We start from the raw sequence: 24,533 nt of genomic DNA on the forward strand, positions 1-24,533 counted from the left end.
CTAATGTGGGTGTACCCCAACAAATCAGTTGAAGCCCTGGATAGAATAAAAGGGCTGACTCTCTCTCGAGTAAGAGGAAATTGTTCCTGGCTTATTGCCTTCAAACTGGGGTATCAGCTTTTTTTCTGTCTTTGGGACTGAACTTACCTGAAGGATTTTCCTGGATTTCAATGCTGCCAGTCTTTGAACTAAAACTACACCATCAGCTCTCTTGGTCCTCAGGCTTTCAGACTTGGCCTGGAACAGCGTCATTGCTCTACTGGGCATCCAGCTTGTCAGTGTACTCTGCAGATCTTCAGATTTGCCAGTTTCCATAAGCATGTGATCCAATTCCTTATGATGAATTTGTCTCTCCAACTCTGTCTCTAAATCTCTATCTCTATCTCTCTATCCAATATATATCCTATTCATTATGTTCCTCTGGAGAACTCTAATACACTCTCTAATCAAAAGAGATTGGTACAATAGAAAAAGAATAGTATCCAACTAAATGCTGTCCACAAGGATTCACTTTAAATCTAAGGACGTATGTAGGTTGAACGTGAAAGGATGGAAAAAGATAATCTGTGCAAATAGTAACAAAAAGAAAGAAGAGATGACTGTACTAATATTAGACAAAATCATTGCCCCACCTCTTAATTTCATCACCCTGGGGGGCTATGTTTCAATGTATGAATTCTGGGGATGCATGGCCACAGCACCCATCTTTTATAGCTGCTGAAAACCTACTAATAGAACGAATCCCCTCCACCCTCAGTCTCCTCTGTCCCAGATCCCTACACTGAAGGCACAGAAAGCTCACAGTGGTGAGGGAGGGTTTTAAGGTTAAAAGGAAGGAGGAAAGAAAACGAATACTGTTGATTGCTCCGGGGTGGCAGGCACTTTCAACAGGCTTCATTTTTAAATCCTCAGACTGTATTATTTTGCGGAAGAGGGAGTCAAGGCTTAGCAAATCAAAGCAACTCTCCAGGATCACCGGGCTATGAGGAGGCAGAGCCTTGGCACACACTCCTCTCTCCACTCTCCTCTCTCCACAGCTCGGCAGCGCTCTGGGCGCTGCCCCACTCTCCAGGCTGCAGGGAGCCCAAGGCAGGAGGGACAGGAGGGTGTGGGCACTTTCCTCCAGGTGTCTGCTCTGAGCCTTCTGGGCCTTGAGACTGTGGCTTCAGATGCTTTCCTTCTCCCAAGCACTAGGATCTGAGGACTTTCTCCCCAGGAAATCTTATGCAGGAAAAGTATCCATTTCTCCTGAGGAGTTTGAACAGGGCAGGGCTGAGGCACTTTAGCGAGCAGAGGCTGTGTGTGCCATTCTGCAGTGAGCCCATGGCTGGGGCAGAGGCAGTGGGCAGGAGGCAGGAGTGAGAGGCCAGTGTGAATGGAGGAATGTGCTGGACACCAGGCCTTGGTGTGCTAATATGAAGCCTGCTCGGGCCTCCCGAGGTTCCCCCTTCACCACTGGGCCTAATTCTAGTGTTCTTTGTTCTTTGCTCAGTTCAGAAACCACTGTTCATGGCATTTTCTCATCTGATTGCAGACAACAGACTTTATAGAATGCCTCTGACTCTCTGCACCTTCTTCAAAGCCTCGTTAGGAGAGAGCATTGAGCCCGTGAGAGTGGGGTCCCCTCCCCTGCCCAGCTCAGCAACAGGACAGGGCAAGTTGCCAGCTAAGCCTATTGCTTCTTGTGTGACGCCAGTGATGGTGCTGATGACAACAACACCATGCCCTGAGTCGCTGTGAGCCAGGAGGGCTCTTTGCAGCATCCCTCACCTCCTTTAATCACCACAGCAGTGCTCCGCCCCCAAGAGGAAATAGGAGCTTAGAGAGTGTCCCTAACCTGTCCAACGAGACACAGCTAAGTGGAGGAGCTGGATTCAGCTCCAGGTGTGTCCATGCCACCCCAGGGCCCTCCGTTATCCTAGGGATAGGGGTGCTGTGAGGGCCGACAGGACGACGTGCCCGATGGCAGGGAAAGGGCATGCGGTTTAATCTCCGAAAGGACAAACGGGCTAATTTGGTTTCTCCTTCATTTAACAGCAAGCCCTCTGGACCCAGCGGGTCCTGCGGGCGGCCGCGCTCGCACTGAGACCTGCGAATGGGGAAGCTGGACTTCTGGCTCCTCCAGGGGGCTGGTCCCTGACTGGACAGATGGCACCTCTGTCACTCTGCATCATAAGCCGGTCCAGCCCCACAGACCCATTGAGCTGTGATTTTACCGCCTCACGTGGCTCTGGCATCATGTTTTATGAACTCATACCAGAAGATAAGGGTTTATGAAACTGAGAAATTTGACGTAAAAGTAAGAGGGTTGTAAGAGGCAACACCACCACCCAGGTGACCATTGGAAGCCACTCTGCAGCAGGCTGGATGCCACTGGGATTATTTTACCTGCTGTATGTCACCTGGCCTTAAATCAGATCTCAATTTAAGACAAGGCTAAAGAAAAGGATCAATGGTCTCAGCCCAGTCACGAGGGCTGCTAGGTTGAGTTTCAGGGACCTGTCTTGCCACTGCAGCTGAGTTTGGATGAGCTTCCCAGAGTCCCCTGCGAATTCCCAGCTCTCAGGCAGTCTCCAGGGCCTGGACCTCAGACCCCAGGGCTCTGCCCACCGGCTACACCTCATTCCTACAAAGAGGCAAACAACACTGGCCACCTTTGTGCCCAGCTGGAGCTGAGAGTCAGAGGAATATAAATGTTGCTGCATCACATGTTTACTGCATTTAAGCAGCAGTGAGCACGAAGTGCAAAGCCAGGCTGGACACTGGGAATGACACAAAGCTGGCTCCTTGGTCCCTGCCGTCTGGGAGACATACAGTCTGGAAAAGGTGCCAGACATGAGTCAAACAGTCCAGGCAGGAAACAAGGGGAGGACTGTGAAAGCTAGAAAGGAGCTCAGTGCCTGGGACAGAGGCAGCCAGGGGACGCTATGGGCAGAGGTGACCTCAGACAGGACTGTGGTGGTCCTGCGTCCACGTGCCCTGAGGGCAGGGACAGGGATCCAGAGAGTCCTGGCAGGTCAGGAGGCTGAAGGGCAGAATTCCTGGCCTGGACTTTGTCCACCTACCTTAGGGGCTCCCTTCCCCCGCAGGGCACCCCCAGGCAGATTCGGGGCTCCTTCTGCCTGTTGCTGGTGAGGCTGACTCTAGCTGCCCTTCAGTTTCCAGACGGGGACTGGCCCAGGCCCGCCCAGGACGGGGGCGGAGCAGGCAGGTTGCCACTGTGGGATGCATGTTGGCTTTGAGGCCTGAAGCCTCCCTGCCGGTAACAGCACGGTTGCTTCTCTACCCACGCTCTGGTCACCCGAGTGAGTGTGCTCCTTGGTGCTCCCAGCAGCCCTGAGTGTGCTCTGGGCCCCTGCATGCCACCCGCGGGGTCTGGCTCATGGGGAATGGCTACTTGGGCCTCAGCGCCTGCCCATGGGGGTTTCACCTGCTATTGTGAGATCGCTGGGTCTGCAGGAGCCACCAGGCTGGGGGTCCCGTGGCCACAGTGTGGATGTGTGTGTCTCCCTGTGTCTGTGCCCTGCTGCCACCGTTCATGTGTGGTTGGACGTGCAGTGTGATAGTGCAGGCCACTTGCCTCCCTGTTGTAGTATCTCTGTGTGTTTGTGTCCACGTGGCAGTTAGGATTTGGGAGCCATGAAGGAGCCAGGAGCTTGGCAGGTCCTTTTTGAGCCCCCTCTGCAGCTGGAGGTGGGGTTAGTGAGTCACAAATATAGCTGACCCCAAACCCTCTCGCTTGGAGACAGTTAAAGGCTTCTCAGATCCAAACCTTTGAAATCTTCTCTGACTTTCCAGTACACTTGATTAGAGGTGTGTGTGTGTGTGTGCGCGCGTGCACATGTGTGTGTGTTAGGGGTGGTGAGACTTCACCAAATGTTCTAGCAAAGCTCCTCAGAGATTTTCCGTGTGGGTCTCCCCTTAGGTTGTGCGGCCTTTCCCCTTGGGAAGCTCTAGTCCCCGGGAACATGCTCCACAACGGGCCTCCGTGTAGGTGGCAGGCAGGCTCCTTGGCCACGGTGCCACGTCAAGCCCACGACACATTATTAACAGGACTGCTCCTTTGTCTGATATCCAGGCTGCCATCTCTGGCTCAGAGAACCATAAGATCCTCGTGCTTTTCATATTTTTTAGTGGGGGCAAAGGCCAAAGTTTTATCACAAGAAGGGAAAGGGGGTAGGGAGAGAAGCAAGAATAAAAATCTCAGTAACTTTTCCCAGGTTCAAATCCAAAGCCCGCCTTCCGTCACTTCCTTAGGAGGCGACACAGGAGACTTCTCAGAGATGGCTTCTGTTACTTTCTTCCTGGGGTAGAAATGTGGACGGGCCTCCCCCAGCCCCCGGAGAAGAGACCCTCGCGGACCTCCTCCACCCAGTTCAGACACCCCCTCGGCCCCTTCACACCATGGCCCTCGCCCCAGGCTGTGCTTTCTCCCAGGTGTTTCCCAGTGACGGGCACCGGAGGCACGAGCTGGCATCCTGGCTCTACCTTGAGGGAGGAACAGCAGAACAGCAATAACAGCCACGCCACGAATACTCGCCGTGCGCCAGGCGCTGAAATAGATGCTTCACGTGGAGCATCTCACTAATCAGTGCTCTAAGGGGAAACAATCCACGTCATTTTACAGAGGCAGGAGTGGAGACGCAGCGAGGTCGAGTGACTTGCCCTGGCTCACGCAGTGGGTAAACCCTAACCCAGGTCTGACTGACTCCCGAACCCAGTTTCTCCGTCGCTGTGCTGTGCTGCACTTTCCTGCCGTCCCCTTCTCTCCCTCCCAAACAGAAGGCAGAGACCAGATGTCTGTGGCTCTGTGTAGCCACCCAGCTGTCCCTGAGACCTGGCACGTGGGGAGCAGCAGATCCAGCTGGAGGCCGGCCTGGGAGGACAAGGCAAAGCTAGCGTGAGGGCCAGTGCTGGTCAAATCCCCCAGGTGTCACCTTCCTCTCCAAGACCAGACTCAAGTAGGCATCTACAGAGTAGAAGGGGCACCCCACCTCTGCGCGAGACGCAGGCTAAAGGTGTTATCTTCCCACCTCCATCAACCTGTAAGTGACGCAGCAAGACAGGTGCCCCCAGTCAGCGAGGCGAGGGTCCGGGGGCCTCGTTAGCTAGTGTTTCTGGAGCTCGCTGGCCTCTGTGAACTGCAGGGACTCCGGCTAGCCTAAGGAGAGAACACAGCTGCCTCCACCCGGAGTACAGGGAAAGCATCAGTTTTTCAACTCGTCCAGATGGATCTGCAGTTTCCTTAAAAAAAAAAAAAAAAAAAAAAAGGTAGGAAACAAAAAAAAAAAAAAAAAGAAGAAAGAAAAAGAAAAAGCCCAGTCACGCTGGTCTGCACAGGGAGAGCTGGGACAGTACAGATCATCTGTATGTGATCGCTTCTTGCTAATAGCTAACCGCAGCCTCGCTGTCCAGAGCTCTGACGTGGCTGCTAGCCATTATTGCATTATTTCAAAGGATGAGATCAGGTGCAGTTGGGAAGGAGATGCTCCAGGCTTTCCCAAATCCCACCTGGCCCTGGAGCTCTGGAAGTAGTGAGTCAGGCACGAAGCGTTCCAGCCAAAATAGCAGCCCTGAGCATGCAGTCTCTGGGCAGAACAATCGGATCTTTGAAGTGTGGGCTTCGGTCCATGGCCGGATGGTGAGCCCCTTGAGCACAGGGACTCTGCCTTCTGCGACAGAGTCAGAGGCCCCGTTAGCCAGCTCAGGCCATTTCCTCATTTACAGGTTTGAGCCCTGAGCTGTGAGCTGTGAGCTCATCCCTGAACGCTGCCTCCGCCCGCCTCGGTGGACGTGCAGGTCACTTGAGCAGGAGTCTCTGGGGCTCGGGCTCCTGTCCGGGGTGGGGGGGTCTTTCCCACTTTCTCATTTTCATTTCTCAGGCCCCTCCCACTCCCTTCTTTCTCCAGATTGTTGGGCCCTTATCTGGTGCTGAAAAGACATGCTAATTCAATGATAGGGACACAAAGATTTAAAACCATGCAGTGGTATGTGAAGGCCCCACACCTCTTTCACAGAGAGAATCCTGAGGCCGTTCCCTGGGACTCCCTGAGAGTCACTGACAGTCCCTGGCTGTGTATGTCCCTGCACGTGCCACTTCCTGCAGCCAGCGGCCCCTGCTCACCACAGGCCCACCCACCCCTTCCTGAGGAGCGCAATTCTCCCGCTCTTCCTTGGGTGGCACTTCTGTGGCCTGCACCTGCCTACACACCTGCCACCCACCTGGATGTGCACGTCTCACAGGTCACTTGATCTCAAGGGCGAGAGTGGATCCTCTTGGCCCAGGTGTGGAGATTAAGACAGGATCCTGTGCAGGGGGTGCGGGGGCGGGGTGCTGACAGCTTTCCAGAAAAATAAAAACCTTACCTGGGTGGAAGACCAGAGAGGGGCATCTCCACCCCAGGTCCGTGCACAGCAGGGACAGTGTTGCTGCGAGCCTGTTGCAGCCGCCCTGGCTTTGCTGTTCCTCATGGTTAAGCACATTGACGGGAAGTAAGAACAAGCTGGAAGACAGAGCGCATGCCCTGGAGCAAGGGAGAGAGGAAGGAGCCGATGAGCTGGAAGCATCTTGGCAGTGCAAAGTCAGGAGCCCCTGGCTGGGCAGCGGGAGGGAAAACAGGTGAGTTAGTGGAGGGATCTCAGGAGAAAAGTCAAGAGTCTGAGGACAGAGGGACCAGAAGTGTCCATAGCGCTCCGCAGAGGCCAGCGGCCCCGACTCCCGCAGACCCCTTGCTCTGGGCCTTTCTGCCCATTGTGGCCGTATCCCCCATCTGCCCAGACCCCTGCGCAGGGCGTCAGGTGGCAGCCTGGATTGTCACAGTGCTTAGCCAGGGCCAGGCGATCCTGCGCTGCTGCTTCCTCCCTTCAGAGTGCTCTTGTCATCCCTCCACAGTTAGCTCAAACACTGCAAGTAACAAAGTAATATACTCCTCCGAGAATTTTTTACAGTTCTTATCTACTTAAGACAAACATTGACTCTTCGATGGCCAGGATACTGGTAACCCCACTGGGACAGGTGTAGATGTGCCTAATGGACAGATGTCAGCTTCCTGCCTCCCACCCCACCCCACCGCCCCCCCGGGAGCAGCGGTGCCATCTCAGATGCTGGTAGAGGACGCTGTGCTGCCGCCAGAGCGACCCACTTGCTCCCCACTTGCTGCCCTCCACGCCCGGGGCGAGGGGTGGGAGTGAGAGGGAGAGACAGTGCGGGCTGTTGCGTAGGGCCGGCCTTCGGATGGAGGCTAATGGGCACCCAGTGTGCGCTCAGGGGTGAGCTCCCACCCCTGTAGGGCTGCCAGGTTTAGCAAATGGCCATATAGGACACCAAGTTAAATCTGAGTTTTAGATAATGATTATTTTGGTATAAGCATGTCCCAATTATTGCATGAGACATACTTACACTAAAAAATCCAAACTGCCATCCCGCACCCCTGTCCTCTCAGCCACCCCAGTAGGGCCGATGGGGTTGCAGGAGCTGCTGTGGGCTCAGGGCAGCGGGGCCATGCAGGGGTCTGGCAGATGAGGCCAGGGCCATGGTGGAGGCACAGCAGGAACACGGGTGGCTTTGAGGCCTTCCAGTGCACACAGACGACATGGGGGTGCCCCAGCTGTCTGTCAGCATTGACTCAGGGACACTGAGAGCTGAAGGCCCTGGCTTTGGGTTTGGCAGGGAAGGGGATGTTTCCAGGGGACTGAGAATGGACCATGAGGACACTATCTTTGAATGATCCATATGCAAAGCTCTCATCTGCATGAAATGCTTAATTCAGATACCCTCTCAGCTTGGTTTGTTAAAGATAACTTTCTTCTTGACTTCCTCATGTGGTGTTTAAGTCCCTTTGGATCTCTGGAAGATCTACATCCTGCAGTGTGGGAAGCAGGAACCAGGAGCAGCTGTGAGAAAAGAAAGCAGAGCAGGTTTAAAAACACACTCAGTGTTCGGGGCAAGGCTGGCCTCGGCGTGTGTCCTTTCTGGGCTTCACTCGGCCTGCTCTGGGCACTTCCACTAGGACGAGATATAACAGGAAGTCCCTGGAGCCAGGCAGACTTGGGTTAGAATATAGGGGAGCATTTCCTGGATCTGAGCTGAGCCCCAGCCCCCTCCCTGCTCCATGCCCCGGCCCCCCGCATCCCTGCAGCCCTGGGGATGGAGTCTGTGCTCCCTGACACAGCACACCAGAGCCTCCGGGCCCAGCCCCTTCCTCAGCTCTCAGCTCTGCCTGGGCTGCCTGCGTGGAGGGAAAGGTGTGCAGGGAGCCTGGGGAAGGTATTTCCCGCCAGAGCCCAGCCACCAAATCCCCCTTCTGAGGGAGAGGCTGGCAGAGGGGACACTCCTGCGGCTCCACCCCCACCATCTTCGCTGGGACGTGAGCCTGTGGTGGGGGCTGGCAGGAGGCCTGCTCCCACTGCTCTGGCCTCCTGGGCACAGAGGAGCCGCTGGCCCTGGGGTAGAGGCAGGACCGACCTACCCTTGGGACAGGACTGGGGTTCCTGTGTCTGGGCTTACGGTGGAGGGGACTTGAGAGGTTTGAGGGGAGCGCTTCCCTCCCAGAGCTGCCTCCCCAGGCCCCACAGCCATTTGAGATTGTTTCCCTGGGGACAAGGTAAAGCCTGAAGTGTAGGCCTCTTGGACCAGGAGTACAGTGAGTGACAATCACAGGTAGGGCGGTGGAGGGGGGGGCGGGGCAGGGACAGAGGGGCCTAGTGTGGGCTGGGGCATCTCCGGGACACATCACCTGCATTCCTGAGACCCTCTCCTGAGAAGCGCTCTCTTTTCTTTCTCTTTTCCCATCTCAAGATGCCAGCACTCTGACCCCAGCCCGAGTGGCCTGTGAGAGGCTTACAGAAGTTTTTAGTGGTTTAAAGGACCTGGGTGGTTCCGATTTCATCGTTGTCTCCTCTGGACAATCACTCGGAGCACTGGGCAGGGCTCGGCAGATCCGGGGCTTCCGCCCAGCCCAGCTGCCGGCCTCAGTTGCTCTCCCCGTGTACCAGGGGGCTGCCCTGGCCCTGCCTGCCTTGATGAGCACACGGCAAAGGTTGGGGACCTCCAGGCAGTGTACACAAGCTTGCAGACATTTGCCCCAGTGACCTGTGAGGAGCTGGAGTGGCTCTGGGGAGCCAAGTCTGTCTGTGAAACTGTACAGTCTTGCAGTCTGGGAAGGAGACTGTGGGGTGAGGCCCACCCTGCCCTCAGCTGCAGACCCTGGTGAGGACCTGGAGCTTCCTGGCCTGGGCCGGGTGGCCACAGAACACCTGCTGGGGTGACAGATCCTTGGAAAACATGGCGAGAGCCCAGAAAGATGCTCAGGTGATCCTGCCTAGAACTACACATGCACCTCAGGAGAACAAGGCTCGGTGTCTTCCCACGACCACCACCCCGCCACACGGTGCCTTGGGGACGGAGACCCAGCAGTGGGAGGAGTGTGACAGGGAAGGCGCCCAGGGTGGGGGATTAGCCTTGAGGATGGGACAGGACACCAGAGGGCGGCTTCCCTTTCCACCCAGGCCTGAAGGGGACTGCAGGTCGGGGTAACTGGTGCATTTATAGTCAAAGTTGGATGTTTTTGCGAATGAAAAGGTGCTATTAACATTTATATCAGAACAGTATAGGGAAGATTAGAATTCTGAGTTACTCTAAATATATGGGACACAGAGTTTGGGGGTTTGTAGTGGTGTCTGGGGAATATGAAATAAAGTTATCGGGGACACTGTGAAACAGACCAGAGCAGACTGGCCCTTGTCCAGTCCAGGCAGGGGTTGCATGTTCTCACTGTGTACAGAGAAAGTGGCGTTTGGGCACCTGGCTGTGGTCTGGGGGAGGAGGGGACGGGCTGGGACAGGCTGGGGAAGGCCTGAATGCCCTTGGGAGGGAGCACACCGTGGGTTCTGGGCACAGCGGCGAGGGCAGCGCTGGGCTTTAGGATGTCCCCTCTAGCATCAGTGTGGCCAGTGGAGAGAGACACTGCCCCTGAGACCAGGAGGCCACGTGGGCTCACACTGCTGGCCACGAGCACGGTGGAGCCTGGGCCGGCTGGGCCAGGAAGCCCGGCACACCTCGGGGCTGTTCTCCAGGCTCGCCAGGCAGGGCAGAGGGCCCTCTGGAACAGGGAGCTGAAGGTTATGTCACCTTTAAGACAGAGGCTGCGCTGAGGGAGCAGCTTGTTGGACAGAAGTTGCCGGACCAGCTTCTACTAAGGTATTGCTGGGGCCCCATGAACCAGGCCCCAAACCTGCTCACCCGCAGCCAGTAACAAGTCAAGCCACCGACATCCCCAAGTCCCCGGGTAGCCCACTGGCCTGCCGTCACACAGTGCGAGGATGCCCACTTGATCCTGATCACACTTAATCTCCCTGAGCCTGGTTTCCACGGCTGTACTGGAAGGCTCTTCCGCGTGTCACTTCTCAGTGTGAATGTCTGCAGATGGTTAGGAGCAGGTGACTCCTGCCTCACACCCCTGAGACCCAGGCCACGGATGGGCCAGGATGGGTGGGGTGTGGGTCCTCATGTCTCACACGGGGAGGCCTGCAGGGGCAGCAGCGAGCCCACCTGAGGCTGTGGGACCCCCACCTTGGGAGTGAGGCTCTGGGAGTCAGCTTCCTGCTGGCCCCGCCTGCGGAGCCGGGTCCTTCCCTCTCTGCGCTGCTCTCGGGGCAAGGCCTCCAATGCCAGCGCATGCCCCTCAGCACCCCACCCCACCTGTGAGCCACAGGGTCTACACTGCCAGGCAAGTGAGGTCAGAGGCTCTTGTTACCCAGCGGTACAATAACTCTCTGGCAGTCGACAGGGATGGGTGGCAGGGGGTCAGGTGAGCTGCACAGAGCACAGCCAACACCTGCTCCACTTACATCCCTGGAAAAGGCAGTAGGGGACAGTTGTCATCTGGTATGACCCAGCCCATCACTCCCAAGGGATCCCAGACCTACAGGGAGGATTTCCGGGAGCGGGTGGAGGCAGAATGAATGCTCCAGCAGCTGACCTCTCCTCAGCTTCCCCCCACATCTCCATACCCTGTACCCCTGGAGCTCGGAACGCCTGGCCATGACCCTGGATGGAGCCTTCCCGGTCGTTTTGCTGAGTGGCCGAGACACTTGTCAGATCTCAGCAGCAGCGGCAAGAACCTCACCGACAAAGGCCACGTTGCAGCTGCACCTGCAGGTCTCACAGCCTCCACTTCCTCCCCCGCTGGCTTCTCCCACGCCCGCCAGTTTCTGCCCTCAGACACTGGGGTCGTTCGTCCACACATTCATTCAGCACACGCTTAAACTGGGTCATGCATGAGGGTCGTGTTCTCCATGATCCTCCTCCAAAACCCTTGGTGACTCCCTCCTGCTCAGCAACCAGCGCCAAACTCTCTTCCCGGCGACCCCGTCCTGCTGTCTGGCCTCATCTCCGCGCCCTCCCGTGCAGTGAGCTCTGCAGCCGCACCCGCAGTTTGAGTCGCCGACCACGTTGCTCTGTGAGTCCTGCCTCGTGCACACGCTTCTCCCTGCAGGCAGCGCACACTCCCTCTGCCTGGCACCTGCTTTCTATTCACTTCCGCAGGGGTCGATGCCATTAAGGTGGAAAAAGAACTAACTTCAGAGTCAGACAGACGCAGGTTTACTTTGCTGTTTGTCACCAAGCAGGCCAGTTCCTGGGCCTGGTGAACCCCATGGCCCACAGGTTCTCTGAGACAGCGATTAGTTCGTCCCCCTGAAGGCTGCGGTGACACCAGTGGAGACGAGAAACAGGGCCGCCGTTAGCTCAGCGCCTGGCACTTCGCAGAGTGCTCGGTAACCTCTTGCATGGTTGTCGTTACGAGGAAGCACCTGGCACGGGGCTTGCTCTGTCGCAGATGCTCAGTGTTGACGGGGCCTTTTCTCAAACTTCCCTCAAGGAGCCCTTCCAGAGACAGACACTCCTCTAAGGAATCGGCCAGCTCAGCCCGTCCCCTGCAGGCCCCACCGAGGCGGATCATTTCCCTCCTCCCGGGGCTGCTCACACTTCTGCCAGGCTTCTCCTGTGTGACGTGGATTATGATGGAAGCTTCCGCTGTCATCCCACAGTGTCTTTGCCCAGTGGCCTGTGCTCATTACCCACCCCTGCCACTTGGACATCCCAGAGCTTCAGTGCCGAGTTGGGACGAAAAGGTGTAGAAAGACCAAAAGAGGAGGAGAAAGATGTTCTGACAACCCTCTGTCGACGCAAGAGTCACTTTTCCTTCCCTCTCCTCTTTCCAGCATCCCTCATGCCTTTCTCTCTGCAGTTACGCTTTCCCCTCTTTCTCTCTCCTTCCTGCATGCAATGCTCCCTTCCGCCTGGCGGGGAAGTTCTGTCAAACTCTTAGAATAAACTGTTATGATGCCTAACTTCCTTCATAGTCCGCTTGATTTAAAAAACAAACAAAGGAACGAAACAGAGTTTACACAAGGGACAGGATGTAAAACAGAACTGCTCTCACTTAGGAGAAGTCACCCGAACAGATAGGCGGCCATGCTCACAGGGCCTGAGCAGAGACAGACGGAAGACCCAGGGCCGCCTCAAGGAGGGCTGGGGGCTTCCTGGCCGACTGGCTGCTGGGAGACGATGCTGGGTTGTCTGCTGTGATCCCACTGTCACCGTGGCTGAGAGGGGAGGTGTGGTCTGCGTCCATCATGCACACAGGGTCTGGCCCTGGCTGTGAGTCGCAGCCCAGCCCTGAGCTCGGGAAGGACTCATGCTCAGGACTGTGTCCCGAGTCAGCCCGATGCCGTCTGCCCACCCATCACTTCGGGTCTTCCGGGGAGTGCACAGGCTCACTGGATGACCCTGGAGAGCTGGCTCCACGCGGTGGCTCCTCGTCCACCCTTGCAGACGCAGCCGCAGAGCCAGCCCAGCTGAACCGCAGGGGCGTGTTTGGAGAGTATTTGAAGACACACCAGGCAAAAGGAGCAACTGGAATATTAGCTCCCTGAGAGCAGCGGCTCCATCTGTCCTGTTTGTTGTTAGGTTTCTAATAATTATATCAGTGTTGGATCATAAGAGCTCAAAAAGTGTTTGTCGAATAAATGAATGAGTGGATGAAATACTCAGTGGATAAGCTCAAAGCATGAATTCCATGCTTGGGGCAGAACAAAAAATTTCTGATAAAGCCCTGCCTGTAGGGAGCTCACGTTCTAGTAAGTGAAAGCAGCCAGATGGGCAGCCGCCCTGACGGCGGGGGCTTTACAGGAATAGCAGCCTGGGGGTGGAGGCCTGCACACTGCGACACCTGACTTAGGAAAGGACAGAGCAAGGTGGCTGAGGAGAAGGTCCCAGAATCTTGATTCAGCCTGCGGGCCCCCAGCCCTCAGCATCCCTGACAGAGGCTGTCCCTCCCTACTGGTGCAGACGTGTCTCTGAGTCCCTGAGGTGGCTTCCGAGCCTCTCCAGGAGACCCTCCCTGGCTGGAGACCACCGTGCCGTCTGTGCCCTCTGTTCTTCCATGGCAGCTTTCCCGCTGGGGATGACGCTCCAGGCTGGGGCTGTGACTCCAGGGCCAGAGGACCAAGGAGCAGGGACCTCTGTCCTGGGAAGCTCAGAAACAGAGCATTGAGAAAGGGGGGTGACATCCCACCCTTCACGAGAGAAGGCACACCAGGCCGGGGAGGGGAGAGGCTTCAGGCTCAATTTCCTCCCGTGAGCGTATTTTATTGCAGGACCATTAGGATAATATTGCTGTACTTTCCATGGCAGCTACATCTCTGGCTCATTTGCATGTTCTGCCAGTTCCTCTGCTCTCCTGCTGAGAAATGGCTGGGTCAGTACAGTAGGTGGCAGTTTGAAAGGAATCAGCACAAAGCCATTTGCCAATGTCAGGCCTGGACCCACCCAGCTCCTCCTCCTCGTTCATCTGCCCTCCCTCCAGGCAGGAAGTGGCTGGAAGGCGGATGTTCTTCCTGGCACCACCTGGACTGACTCCTCCTGCCCCAGTGTACCTCTGGCCGTGACCGAGACTCCAGAACTGAGGCATTAACCTGAGTGCAGGTGGACACCCATTTCACACAGAGCGATGGTTCTCAGACTGCAGTCTCCAGACCAGCGTCAGCATCCTCCGAGGCCTCATTAGAAATGCAGATCCTCGGGCTCCACCCTAGATCCACCATATCAGAAGCTATGGGGGTGGGGCCCTGGGATCTTATGTTAACAAGCACGCCAGGTGGTTCTGATGCATGTGGAGGTTTGAGCCATTGTCGGGGAGTAATTTCAGTCCTTCAGAGGAGTCATGACTGAGGAGATGGGACCTCAGGGAGGCCTGTGTGCCTCAGTGGAAAAAAGAGAGACTTTGGTGACAGGTTTCAGAAGGAACTGGGTTCAAATCCTCCCCCTGCCCTTCTCATACTGGATGCTGTTGGGCAAGAGACTACACACACTCAGAGCCTCAGTTTTCTTCTCGTGAACCTGGGACAATACTTCCTGCTCAGTTTTCTTTGCAGAGTTGATGGAAGGATCAAAGGAGAAAGAGCTTTACAAACGATAAAATGTGGTACAAATGTCATTGTCAGAACAGTAGAGTGCAGTAGTTTTATGCATAAACTTTGAAACCGGCCTGCTTGGATTTGAACCCCAACATTGCCATTGGTCAGCTGTGGCCTTTTGGTGAATTAATTACGCTCTCTGTGCAACAGTTTCCTCATCTATAAAGTGCAGATTGATCTATACCAATCAATATGGGGATTAAATGAATTAATATAACTTAGGCACTTAGCAGTCTTCACATAAGTGTTATATAAGGTTTGCTATTATGAGTATTGCTGTTGTTTTTACCATCTGGGTTCTAATTAGGGTAACTCACAAGTGCCCTGTCCCAACAGCCACCCGAAGTACAGGATTCCGTGCTGATCCTTCCTGTGTATCAGCAGAGCCCTAAGGTGCGGGACCTGGCAGGGCCTATAGGTGCTTCTCCTCTGCGTGTAATTATTCCTCACCCCTCCATGCCAGGCCCAGCCACTTCAGCCCCTCGGCCCCATCTCTAACCCTCACGGTGACCCCACAAAGTAAATACTGTTCTCTTCACTTTATGGGTGAGGAAACTGAGGCTCAGGGTGGTTAAGGGACTTGCACCCTCCAAATTCTAGTAGGAGGTGGAGCTGGGATGTGGGCCCTGATCAGTCTGATGCTAACTCCTCCCCACATGGCATGCAGCCGGCTCATACATAAATGTGGGAACCTACCACTAGAGAGGGGAGCTGATTGCCCAAGGACCAGAACCCTCATTCCTGATCCCATGCAGGGCCTCCCCTGAGGGCCTGTGTTTCCTAAATAGAAATGAATGTCAAGTCAATAGTTACTTTTGCCTTCAGTGCAGCCCTGCCTTACTGCTGTGTGGTTTCCTTGGTTGTGGTTATGACACCTGTTTCTCTTCCCCACACCCTGCACTTTCTAGGGAAGCGGCTTGCCATCTGGGTGGGAGGGGCCTGGGGCTTTCTTCTCATCTCCAGAGCTGGGTGACCATGGGAGGTGAACACCTCTCCCAAGCCTTGGACCTTTCCACACTGGGAGAAGCGCATTAGAAATTCTAGAAAAGTGTGACCATTGGTGCTTTTGACATGTGGGTTTTTGGTTCTCCAGACAGTGAAAAGTGTGTAACTTCCAAAAATGAGACTTCTAATGTCCAAGGTTCTGCTTTAGAGAAGAACAGTGATAGGACTGAGTAGCTTCCTTCCAGTGTTTGAGAGAGCAGAGATGGTGTGGCCCGGTTCAGGCCTCTGGGATCCCAGAGGGCGCCTGGGCTCGGAACCAGCCCATCCAGAACAGTGTGTGTTCACACAGTGTGACCCCCTTCCTGTTGCCGTTTCTCTGTCTCTCCAATTTCCCCTGGATCCATCCATCCATTCATTCATTTATTACAAAGCAATGCATTCAAAGCTTTTGTCCTTACTGTTCCCTTGACCCGGAGCCTTCTTTTCCCAGAGGTCCACGTGGTTTATCTCTGTTTATTCCTCAATTTGCTCAGGCTCCACTTACCCAGAAAGACCTTCTCTGACCACCCTGAGTGAAATAGCAGCTCTCCCAATGTCACCCTCTAGCACCCTTATTCGACTTTATTTTTCTTTATATCACTGGTTGATGATCATATTTTATATTATTTTGTTTTTAGGAGTACAGGGGATTTGTTAGTTTCATCCAAGTTTTGTCTATTATATCCTACCTTAAAACAGTACTGGGCATGAAATAAGTTCTCAACATGTATTTGTTGAAGGACTGAGTCAAAGAATGAGTGAATGTAATAACTAAGTACATGCTAGCTTTAGGAACGGTCCTTTTAGAAGATTATATGCTTAATTCCAATGATGTCACTGATAACATTTTTTAGTTAATAATTACTTGTGTTTAACAGCAACATTTGATAGACACTCACATGCATTTATTGCTAATTCATTATATGACACTGCAAGGAGGGTGATGTTACCCCCACTGTTGCAATGGACAGATTGGGCTTTCCCAGAGCCGTGCAGCTCGTACGTGGCAGGTGCAGCTTACGAGGGAGTCCATCCGCGCTAGTCCCCTTTCCTCTACTCAGCGCTGCCCCCAGCAACCACCTCAGACTCTTCTTTCACAGCAGCCCCCAAGAGCTGTTTCAGAGCTGCACACAGAGACCAGTCCCACCACTTAGCGGCCACACCCAGCCTCTGACCACGTCCACCTGGCAGCTTGATCACTCACCGTGTTTGATTTGGCGCCAGATGACTTTGTTTCCCAAAACCAAACACCCAATCAAAAAACAAAACTTTGCCTGAAGACAAGACCTCGTGTGCTTCTGAGGGCAATTCCAAGGGGGCTGGTCCCCAAATGGCCATAACAGTGGCCTTCACAGGGAGAATGCTTTTGAAGGAAAAATGCATTTAATATAAGTATTATCTTGCATTTGTCTAAAAAAGATAGCTCCAGACTTCATATGGACTCAATGATGTTTCTGAGTTTTCCAAAACTAACTAAAATAACTGGACAATTTTCCAACAAATACTAAAAGGATCTATAAATATGTTTTATATATTATTTACTTTATCAATACTATTACAGTCTATTGATTGACATCAGTTCTGAGAATTACACAGAAGTCTGCCCATTCCTGAACTTCATGCCAAAGCAACTTCGTGGTTTGCTGTTTGTTTTAAAGGTCCAGAAGCAAAGAAACAGAGGCATCACTCAAAGATCATTACTTTTGTGACACTTCTACCCTACAAAAGAAAGTGCCTTACTTGATCAAAATATTTCACTAAGCTACTGTGGATGGAGAAATTCTGTTTGGTTCAACAGAACAGACATTTTATAAGCACAAGATGCTGCTGGATCCACCAGAATTGAAGATTCAGTCTCTGCCCTGGGGCGTATTAAATCCAGTAGGAAAAAGGCACACGCAGCCCATTTACCTTGGAGTGTGACAATGGCAGCACTAGAGGGCTCTCTCAGCACAGGCAAGGGGAGGCAGCCATTGTGGTGAGAGAAATCCTGCTGAAAAAGACACGGACAGGAATAGTTAATGTTTACTGAGCCCTTGCTGTGAGCCAGGCACTGTGCTCACCTTTTAAACACATTTTCCCGTTTTATTCAAACCAGTGCCCCATGAGATAGGAGCTATTGTTATTCACACTTTATGGCTGATGACATTGACACTCAAGATCACTTTCCTAATAACAGGCACCATTGGGATTCCAGCCCTGCCATCTGAAGCCAAACTGTGCTCTTCAGCCCTGTTCCCTGAGCAGGAGTCAGCCAGGCTGAGACGACTGCGTGGGCAACGGCAGGAGGCGCAGAGCAGTGACAGCTCACATCGAGTGCTTGCCGGGTGCAAACGCTTTTGCCTAAGTGCCTTACGTGAAGGAACATGTTTAATCCTCCAAAGAAGCCTATGAAAAATACATTGTTTCACTCGTACTGCTAGTAAGTGAAGAGCCAGGTTTCAAACTGAGCTGGGACAACACCAGGACCTGGGCTCGCAGCTGGGCCCTCCACTGCACAGTGTGTCTGAGGAACAATGAGCAGATCTACAGCATGAAGGGAGACCGTCGAGACTGGAGGGACAGTGGGTGCACCGTGCCAGGGAGCTTAGATCGTGCCCTCCAGGAGACGGGGCTGGTGTAGAGAAGCGTTTGAAGCATCAGGGTAACCGGGCCAGACGGCATTTCAGTTAGATCTGCTTGGACATCGTGTGGAGGGTGGATTGGTGTGGGCAAGTCTGAACACAAAAGACCAACCAGAAGGCCGGGGCGGAGCTCTGTCTGAGCAAGGGGGTGTCAGTGGGTGGGAGGAGATGAGAGAGGGGGGCAGGGAGGGGCTGTCCCTTTCCACGCACTGGAAGCGCTGACCCTTGAAGAAGATGAGAACTGGCTTTTGGCTAGAATCCCAAGGTAGACAGTTGGGGGCATGACAAATGAGGTTACATTCAGGTCCAAATTGACTCAACTTCCCCCTCCCAGCCTTCCTTAGCTAACAGGCGCTCAGCGCTTTTGCAAAATTTCCTTTCTTGACACTTTCCTTAGAGTGTGCCATAGACTGACCAGCCCCCATTCGCAGACCCCTTCCCTGGCCACTGCACGCTACAGAGCCTAAGAGGCCGCGCACTATTCTCCCCAACTCTTGTCACCCATACCCAAATATTTTTAATCTAAAAATCCTTTAATCTAAAACTGTTATTATTAACATTGATCTTTGCCATTTTTTCTCTAGGAAATAATTCAGCTTCAGGCAAACATGTTGTGCTCTTTGTATCTGTGATTTGATTCTGCTCTACTACAGTCTGCCGTGAGCAAGGTCTTGTCATTGCTGAGTCGGGCAGTGGCCGTTCATTGAAATCCAGTCTCTAAGCTAGTTTGACCCCATCAACCCCAAGGACAGGCACTTCCCTTTTCCTCTCTCCCAGCCCTCCAAGTTTGGAGGCTCTTTCTGATGCATCAGCCCAGGCCTTGTTGCTGCAGTGAGGCCTGTCTGGGAGCCCTTAGCAGTTAGGAAGGTCTGAAACATGGGCTCGCTCACAACTCCATGGCACTCCACGTTCCACTTGGGAAATAAACATTCTCTGCGCTCACAAATCCGTCCTCCATCCCTCATGATGTTTAGTAACTTCCTGTGTTAGTCGGGGTCTCCAGAGAACCTGGCAATGATGTGTCTCTCTCTCAGATTGTTTAAGACAGGTAGGTAGGCAGGTAGGTAGGTAGGCAGGTAGGTAGGTAGGCAGGTAGGTAGGTAGACAGAGATAGATAATATCCTACTGGTTCTGTTTTACTAGGAAGAATTGAGAAGGGGAGGAGAGAGAGAGAGAAAGGGAGAGACAGAGGTTTCAGAAAGTTTTAAGACTTGGCTCACAAAATTGTGGGGGCTGGCAAGTTCTAAATCTGTGGAATCACTTGACTCTTGCATGACTCTGAAATTATGGGAAAGAGTGACAAGTAAAAGAATGGTCTGAAAAATTCGTTCCTATTCCCCAGCTTTATAGAAAATGGAAGAGCAGGCTGTCTTACTATTTGTGTGGGCTTAAGATGCCCTGGGCATCATGGCCAGGCCTGCCGCCTGTCTCTCGCAAGTCTTCGTGTGAACCAACTCTCACACTTGCATAGTTTTCTCTTTGGCCCTGAGGCCTCTGTGTCAGAAGGGCTGGATCTATACGCCTATGTCAAAACTGGCAGCGAGACTATGGCCCATTGTTAGAGAACATAGGATGCTACGTGGTTAATAAATAAAAACCACAGAAATTTAACTGGATCTGCATTTAAATCCTGGTTATGTTTCTTACCATTTGGATGACCCTCGGGGGATCCTCTAACCTTCTTAAGCCCCAGTTTTCTTCTCTCTAAAAAGAAAGTGGGAACTGGATGTGGTGGCTCATGCCTGTAATCCCAGTGCTTTGGGAGAACAAAGTAGGAGGATCACTTAAGGTCAGAAGTTTAAGACCAACCTGAGCAACATAGTGAGACCCCTGTTTCTACAAAAAATACAAAAATTGGCCAGTTATGGTGTTGTCTGTAGTCCCAGCTACTCAGGCAGCTGAGGCAGTAGGATTGCTTGAGTCTGGGAGTTTGAGGTTGCAGTGAGCTATAATGACTTCACTACACTCTAGCCCAAGTGACACAGAGACTCTGTCTCAGAGAAAATAATAATAATAATAAAATCAAAATGAGAATTTCTGTAGACTTGTCATGAAGAGTTGATGAGGTAACATACGAAGAATGCCTCATAAAGAGATAACAGGTAAAGAGTATCCGAAAAAGCACTATTCTCCCCAACTCTCGTCACCCATACCAAAATGTTTTTAATATAAAAATCCTCTAATCTAAAACTGTTATTATTAACATTGACATTTGCTTTTTCTCTCTAGAAAATGATTCAGCTTCAGGCAAACACATGGGGCTCTTCGTATCTGCGATGCGACTCTGCCGCACTACAGACTGCCATGAGCAAGGTCTTGTCATTGCTGGGAAGCGCAGCGGAGAAGAGCAGCCGTCCCTGCGGGAGTGCCCCGCCCTCCGCACCGACCTTGGCTGTGAGCTCCTCGCAGGGGGCACTGGGAGTGGAGCCTCTGACACGCAGGTCCAGCTGGGAAGCCGGACACAGGTTTGACGCTTAATTACAGCGAGGGCATCCTCAGCCAAAGTGATGGCAGCACTCCCTCTTCCTTTCTTTGGTTCTGACATTCATTTCCTTTTCAAAATTGTGTCAATTTTATGTAAATGATTTTATTGTAAAAATGGAATAAGGTCAGACATGAATATATTGAGTAAATCAAAATAATACTGATTTTATACATCAATCTCCAGTCAACCTCTGGATCATCCCCCAGACGCTGTAGCATCTAACATATCCGTGTACATTTCATGTACATTTGTGTTGACATACATACCCACATGCGCGCAGGACTGCATGCGTGTGCCTGGGCTCCCTGTTCTGTTTTTCTCAGGCCTCTGCTTAGTGGGATTAGACAAAGTGCTGATTTGGACAGAGACCGTCATGAGCCCCTTGTAAATGAAGATAATGCACTTCGTAAGCAGTTACCACAATGTTGGCTGTGCTCATAAAAATTATTTTACACCAGAATAAATGCACTTAGAGAAAGGCACACAATCAATCTGCACAATAAATTAGAGTTTAATCAGCAGTGGGAGAAAGCGCTGGAGAGAAGGATGAGACGCAGCACCCACTGCTCCCCGCTGGGCTCCCCCGAGACGGTGGCTGCTCCCCCGCACTTGGGGAGGCGTCCTGCCCGAGGCCCGAGCTCCACCTGCACTGGGGAGAAGAGGAGAGAAAAAGGGGTTTGCTTCAACCCCATGAAACCCACGGAGAGAATCAAGGAAAACAGCATGAAATCTGTACACACTGTGGTGAGATGTCATTTCATCCAAGAAGGAAATAGGCAAACTTGAGGAGAACAAAGGATTGCTTTGATATTATGATGGTGACATAGCTGAAAATAATTGATTTATATTAAAACAAGAAAAAAATCTCAATTGCTAAACACAAAAACTAATGAGATTTGTCAAAGAAAATAAATACCTGCTCCTGTTTTAATCTTGTTTTCTCTTCCCTCTAGCCAGGGTGTGCCCGTTCTCCCCGCTAGGCTGGGTTCGTTCTCCACTGAGGTGCTGCACACTCGGCCCTGTTTGTCGCTGTCCACTGCTGAGAATGGCTCACTCTCCTGATGGGTAAGCTGCCGTTACGGGCTTGGCCTCGAAAAACCAGCAAATGAATCTTGGCTCTCGGAAACAAATTTAATTGTTTGTGCTTCAAAGAGTCATGAACACTTTATAACCTATAAATAATAAAGACAAAAATCATAAAAGGTTAGGCCATCAGAATCAATCCAAATTTCCACAACCCAGGCTGTCAGTGAATCACTGGGCCTACGTTAAAGATAGGAGCACTAGAGCTGATTTTGTACCCAAATAATGCTTCTTATTAGGTCAAGCCCTTAGGAAATGTCCAGTAGATTCATTCTTTTACTTCCTCCACCACAAAGGGTGTCAAATACCCTCTGCCAGAGCACCTAAAAAGCACCTAAAGAACTATCTACAAAATATTTGCAGCATCACACTTTAAAGGTGTTCCTGCATCAGAACTCTCTTATTCAAATGTAAATACTTCTGGAAAAAGGAAAGATTAAGCTTCAGCCGGCGTATACATGCATACATATATGCAGACATACACATTTCGCATGCACACGTACAACTCGAGGAAGGATAGTGGCATCCAGCTGAGCTCTAAGGAATTCTTGAATTACGTGCATGGGAGAAGCACCTGAGCAAGGCTTCCAGCATAATCTCTAAGGCAGAGGTAGGGCCTAGAGTACACGGTGAATGTGTTCTGTGGACAAATATCACCCTAGTCATTTTCTTTTTTTTATATAATTTAGAAAGACTATTTATCTTCCATTCATCCGTCTGGCCCAAGTGCAAGTCTATACCTGACCTTGGGATCTGTCTGGGAAAGAAATTTTTGCTACACTTAGCCATGTCATGAGTATAAAAGTCCCACAGGAGGGAGGAGGAGGTGACAGTGATGGAGAAGGAGGTACAGAGATGTCGCCTCTATGTCAGCCTCTGCTATAACCCGGCACAGGTTTGGTAGTTAATTGTCCTGACAACTCTTATCATTTAGGGTATTTTTTCATTTTAACACCAGATCTAGATTTAGTTGCCAGCCCAACTTGCAAATTGCCTAAGTGGCTCTAAAATTTCAATATACACTCAGCTGAAAATTATGAATTATGAATTGTTTTCTCAAAATACCTACATCTAGAGAAAAGTGGCTGATGGCATTATTTTAGAACTAAGTGGTATCAGTGATGGTTTCTATTTTATTCTATTGGCCTTTCTCTTACACTTGTGGCTTCTTCATGACAAAATGGCAGCTCCAACTCAAGATCATATTTTACTGGAAGCAGGAAAAAAGAAGTTATTTCACCAGTTTCAACTGTGTCTTCTATTTGTAAAGAAAAAAAAATCCTAGAACTTCCAATGATCATATATAATTCACTGATCAGAAAAAAATGGCACACGACCACCCCAACCTTCAAAGGGCTTTGGGAAAATAAGTAGTGAGTGTTCCTACCACTGCCGTGAAGGGAACAGAATGAACGGTGTTGTGATTGTGTAATTAGTGAGCTAAAGACAGCATCTGCACAGCGACAGAGAGGAATGTGAGTCCCGGTCATTAAATCCAAACGCTGTGCTCCCCACTCCCCAACACACAGACTTTCCCTGTGAAACTGCTTTGTTTTCTGAATCCATGTCTGCCGACCTGCAAAAGATGTATATTTTTAAAGGAAGACTGTATTTTTTATTCCAAGTTATGACATTTTAAAAATCTAAGTTATCTATCCGGGAATAGCAGGGCATAATGGAAACTCACGGTGTCAGGAATCGGGACCCAGTTGGTTTTCATTCTGACTTCATCAAAAATTGCAAAGATTTTTATTTTTGCCTTATCTATACCTCAGGTTGACCTGTAAATATGAAGCAGTGTTAACCTATATCTCTATATGAGATGTATTTTGTGTGATATATTTGTAAGTGGGTTTGTGACACTGTATAAGCTCTATAGATTAGAGTGACACTAATAATGTCACTATGACTATGACTATCCACTTGTTTTTTCTTTCTTTCTTTTTTTTTTTTTTTGAGACAGGGTGTCTGTCACCCAGGCTGGAGTGTGGTGGGGCAAGCATAGCTCACTGCAACTTTGAACTCCTGGGCTCAAGCAATCCTTCTCCCTCAGCCTCCCGAGTAGTTGGGACTACAGGTGTGTGCCGCCACACTGGCTGACTTTTTTACTTTCTTTTTCTTGGTAGAGATGGGCCCAGCCTGGTCTTGAATGCCTGGCCTCAAGCAATCCTTCTGCCTCGGCCTCCCACAGTGCTGAGATTACGGGCATGAGCCACCGTGCCTGGCCACTTTGCACTCTTACATACAATATCTGCATAGGACTTCATAGCTTAAAATCACTTTAATATGCATAATCATATTACAGCCTTTCTGTATCCATTTATAAATGTTGTCTGAGTAGGAAAATATCTTACAGTTTCACATCAGATAACAGCACCATTCACAAAACACACCCATTTTTCATAATTCCAATTAACATCCAAATCGCTTTATACATCTTGCTGTTTAGCAGTCCATTACTCATGCCACAAACTCATTAAGGGTTTCGTAGAGTAATAATTGGCATAATGCTCCCTTCCCTGTGCCATCATCTGCCTCTCACCAGTGGACCCAAAAAGAGGAAAAAGTTTGTCATCTAAGTGGAAAAACTTCAGTGAGCTGAAGATACTGGTGTGGATTCCTGGGAGGAGCAGGCCAAGTTCAGGGATGATTTTATCAGTTTGTCAATACGCAGTTTGAAATAACTGCTTCTGGCCAAGGTCTATTGTTTTCCCTGGCTGTGGATGAGGAGAGTTTCCATATAGAATTGCGGCCTCCAGACAGAGTCTGTTGGTTGAAAAGCCCAGCCAGACCCAGGTATCAGACTGAGGCTCAGCAAAGCTCCCGCGGTGAAGAGAGGAACGATAAAGCTTGGTGAATAGGCTTCGTGTGTCTCTGGG

The sequence above is a fragment of the Eulemur rufifrons genome, chromosome 6, assembly GCF_041146395.1.
Source record: "Eulemur rufifrons isolate Redbay chromosome 6, OSU_ERuf_1, whole genome shotgun sequence".
NCBI lineage: Eukaryota > Metazoa > Chordata > Mammalia > Primates > Lemuridae > Eulemur > Eulemur rufifrons.